Source organism: Colobus angolensis, unplaced genomic scaffold (assembly GCF_000951035.1).
Source record: "Colobus angolensis palliatus isolate OR3802 unplaced genomic scaffold, Cang.pa_1.0 Scaffold6, whole genome shotgun sequence".
Lineage (NCBI taxonomy): Eukaryota > Metazoa > Chordata > Mammalia > Primates > Cercopithecidae > Colobus > Colobus angolensis.
In genome coordinates, this window is record NW_012119598.1 from 18,421,958 (window position 1) to 18,426,686 (window position 4,729).

At 40.4% G+C, this 4,729-nt stretch overlaps 1 protein-coding gene across 2 annotated transcripts in view; it reads left to right on the forward strand.

The window, feature by feature from the left end:
• CAP2 (CAP, adenylate cyclase-associated protein, 2 (yeast)) overlaps positions 1-4,729 on the forward strand; it is a 169,075-nt gene that overhangs the window by 900 nt on the left and 163,446 nt on the right. The gene's annotated exons all lie outside the window — the stretch shown is intronic.

Sequence of the window (4,729 nt, forward strand, 5' to 3'; positions counted from 1 at the left end):
CCCACCCAGCGCCACCGCCCGCCCCGCCGCTCTAACTTTGGGGGGTCTCGTCCGCCCGGCTGTGAGTCTTCCAGGGGGGTGGGGGTGGGAGTCATTGCGCCGGCTCTGACCAGAGCCACCTCGATCAGAAAGTGCTGGAAAGAAGCAGACCTGGCTTCCCCTCTGCAGAACCTGACTTGAGGCGATGAGTCACTTCTGAAAAATGCAGAGGCAACTGAGACTGGGGGAACGGCTCGGAAAAACGGCACCCGCCGCTGGCTCTCTGACTGCTTTGGGTAGAGGGGTGTTCATGCAAGTAGCCACCCTATCATCACTTTTAGGGCCAAAAATCAACCTGCAGATGGCCTTTTCTTTATTCTCATCAGAGTGGTGTTCGCTGCAAGTTGTAGCAATATTTGAATGGATGCATTCTTTAAAATGAGTATGTATGGGTTACTGCATTTAGGAAATTGAACCAGGACTAGGTCCAAACAGCCAGAGTGTAGATGAACACTTGGTAAGGAGATCTGGGACCTTTGATTTTATAGTCACGGAAATACAGAAGCTTCTGGGACTTGAGTACTGTAGTTTACTGAGTACTCCTATTTCTTTACTGCTTCTGTAGATTTCATTTAAGCAATGTTCCTTAGAATTCTTGGTAAACTATCTAAGCCCACTTAGTGTAAAATTACAACGGTAGAGTGAACTTCAGAGAGTTGGATTGATCGTTACTAGCGTCTAATTAGACTGCAAGCCTCTCGAGAGCAAGGATGGGTGGTTTGATAGTTCCTACAGCACCAAACAGTATTTGGCTCACAGCATGTAATGGATGGACAATAAAGTGTGTAAAATAGTTAATTCAGTACCTTAAGTGTAGATGGAGCATGACTTCTTGAATATACTGCATATTTTGCAAGGAAAGGCGACTTCTTCTTGAATGCCGAAATTTAAAAAAATTATTAATAACATTACAATCGAAGTGTCATATAAATACTTCTTAAGGATAAAGAAAAAAAGAAGTTACCTATCAGGAATCAGGAAAGTGATTATCAAGGTGGTCTTTGCTAGTAGGAAGTAGGTTTTTGTTCCCCATCGTCAATGTGAGAAGTAATTTAATTTGTTGATACAGGATAGGGTTTCGTAAACCTTTGAGTTAAGAGCTAGATAGTAAACATGTAGGTTGTGCAAGCTGTATGGTCTCTTTAGCAACTACTCAGTTCCACGGTTATAGTTTGAAAGCAGCTAAAGACAATACCTGTAGGTTGTGTTTCACTTTATTTACAGACATTGAACCTTGAACTTTTAACCAGTAACAAAATATTCTGGTTTTTTTCCAGGCATTAAAAAATGTAAAAACTATTCTTAGCTTGAGGGAGGAGTAGAAAACACAAAAGAGAGAGGGGAATGGATTTGTCCTTCTAGTAGTAGTTTGCTACTCCCACTGCTTGACTCTGTGCTAGAATCAGAGCATTCCTTCTGAAAGGAATAATGGGCCACATTCTCTTAAGTGCCTGTTACAGCTTGGTAGTTAAGTTAAATACCCTCCAGAAAAGCATTAACTTATTTTGAGCATTATGGTGTTTTGTTTTGAATATTTCCTAACATCTTTATGCATGAGGTTTGTTTTGTTTTTAATTTATTATGTAACATTTTATACGTAAAAATAATATGCTCAGTCTAGGTAAGTTATGAACATTATAGTCAACTGAACACTTGTGAACCCATCAGTAGGTTTGTAAACTAGGGCTTAAGAACTAGACAGTTGTGAAAAGATAGCTCATAGAATGGGAGGAAATATTTAGGAATCGTGTATCTGATAAGGGACTTGTATCCACAACATATAAAGAGTTCTTACAACTCAATAATAAAAAGAAAAATAATCCAATTTAAAAATGGGCAAAGGAGCTGAATAGCTATCTACAGAGAAGATATACAAATGGCTAATAAACCCATGAAAAGATGCTCAACATCATTATTCATCAGGGGAATGCAAATCAAAACCATGATGGGATACCACTTTATACTCACGAGCATGGCTGTAATCAAAAAGTCAGATAATAACAAATGCTGGTGAGGACGTGGAGCAATTGGAACCTTTGTACACTGCTCATGGGAATATAAGATGGTGCCCTCACTTTAGAAAAGTTTGGCAGTTCTTCACATTAAACATAGAGCTACCGTATGACCTAGCAATTCCATTGTAAATATATGTCCAGGAGAAATTAAAACATATGCTCACAAAAAACCTGTACACAGATGTTGACAGCAACACCATTCATAATAACCAAGAGGTGGAAACAAACCAAGTGACTATCAGTTGATGAGTGGATAAATAAAAGGTGGTATATGCATTCAGTGAGATATCATTTGGCCATAAAAAGGAGTGGAGTACTGATGCAAGCTACGACATGGATGAATCTTGAAAACATTATGCTAAGTGAAAGAAGCCAGTCAAAATATCACATACTGTATGATCTAGTCATATGAAAATGTCCAGACCAAGGAAATGTATAGAGCTGGAAAGTAGATTTTTTTGTTGCTTAGGGCTGAAGGGGTTGGAGGTGGGTTGGGTAGGGAAGTGATAGATAAAGGTCACAGGGTTTCCTTTTCAAGCTGCAACATGAAAATATCCTCTAATTGACTGTAGTGATAGTTGCACATATCTGTAAATACACTAAAAACCATTGATTTGTATACCTTAAATGGGTGAATTGTGTGGTATGTGAATTACATCTCAATAAAATTGTTAAAGAAAATAAACAGAACACTGGGGGAGGAAGTACTAGATTGTTAGCATCCAGTTGCATCTTTGTGTTTTTCCTCTGTGCCTGCTCTCATGCCCCTCCCAACCCTGAATTTTGTGTTAATCATTCCCTGGTTTATTGTAAAACAGTTTTATCACATGTATGTATTCCGAAACAATAGTGTTTAGGTGTGTTTTTTGATTTATAAAAAAGGGTATTTATAATCTCGCATTCTTTCTTGAGATGGAGTCTGTTGCCCAGACTGGAATGGAGTGGCACAGTCTCAGCTCACTGCAACCTCCGCCTCTCAGGTTCAGGCGATTCTCCTGCCTCAGCCTCCTGAGTAGCTGGGATTACAGGCGCACGCCCTCACACCTGGCTAATTTTTGTACTTTTAGTAGAGAAGAGGTTTCACCACGTTGGCCAGGCTGGTCTCAAACTCCTGACCTCAGGTAATCTACCCTTCTCGGCCTCCCAAAGTACTGGGATTACAAGCGTGAGCCACCGCACCCAGCCTAACCTTGCATTCTAAAAATTCAACATTAGGTTATTAAGAATTACCCACATTGGGCCGGGCGTGGTGGCTCACTTCTGTAATCCCAACACTTTGGGAGGTCGAGGCAGGCAGATCAGGATGTCAGGAGATCGAGACCATCCTGGCTAACACCGTGAAACCCCGTCTCTACTAAAAAGTACAAAAAATCAGCCGGGCGTGGTGGCGGGCGCCTATAGTCCCAGCTAGCTACTCTGGAGGCTGAGGCAGGAGAACGGTGTGAACCTAGGAAGCGGAGCTTGCAGTGAGTGGAGATGGCGCCACTTCACTCCAGCCTGGGTGACAGAGCGAGACTCTATATCCAAAAAAAAAAAAATTACTCATGTTGTTGCACGTAGGTATGTAATATTTCTTGGCAAATATTCCATGATTTATTTCAGCATTCTCGTTGACAGGCATTTGGGTTGGTTCCCATGTTTTGCTATTACAAAGAATGCCGCTTTAGAGACTTTTTTCCATGTGTCTTGGCACATACGCGCAAGAGCTCTTTGGTGTGAATGTGCCATGTATTTTAATGGCAAAAAAACAAAACAAAACGAAAACCTGATTCTCCTTTGACTTACACATCGATGGTATGTAACCACTTACTCATTTCCCCAAACCAAGATAAAATGACTAGATCTGACATTGTGACTCCTCATCCTATTTACATTCTAGTTGTAAATGTATTTCCCAGTGTTTTGAGAAGTGTGGAAAATCTAAAATTTCACAACTGAATTTCACAGCAGAACCTTTTAACCCGGTCACTAATGGACATCCTCATCTCCTTATATCACCTGAGTTTAGGATGGGAGGGAGGACAACTTTATTATTACATCAAAGGAACATTACTTTAATCAAAGTACATGAGTGGTTACTAAACCTCACTAAAAGTTGCCTTGTATTGTATATCCTGCTGGGTGGTCTAGTATTTCCGATATGATTTAGTTAGGTAATTCTGATAACAGTGAGCCTTGGGCAGATCTAGATCTGTCGTTGACTTAGGCTATGAGCTTTTGCCATTCATTCAGGATATTTCTCCTTGAACTTAGAAGGGGGAAAGCACCTTAAAGTCTGAACAAATCTTTATGAGGAATTTTAAAATTGCTTTTAACTGTTTTAAGATACATATAAAATTTACGGTTTTAAACTTTTTTTTTTTTTGGAGACGGAGTCTCGCTCTGTCGCCCAGGCTGGAGTGCAGTGGCCGGATCTCAGCTCACTGCAACTTCCACCTCCCGGGTTCAAGCGATTCTCCTTAAAGTCTGAACAAATCTTTATGAGGAATTTTAAAATTGCTTTTAACTGTTTTAAGATACATATAAAATTTCCGGTTTTAAACTTTTTTTTTTTTTTTAATGTCATCTTCCTATTCTGTCGATGAGTGGCCGTGACCCCAGGGCAAAGCTGTGGTCTCTGAATTGTGTTGGTAAGGATTTTCACCTGTGAGTGAGGTTTTTGGCACAGCCTCTGA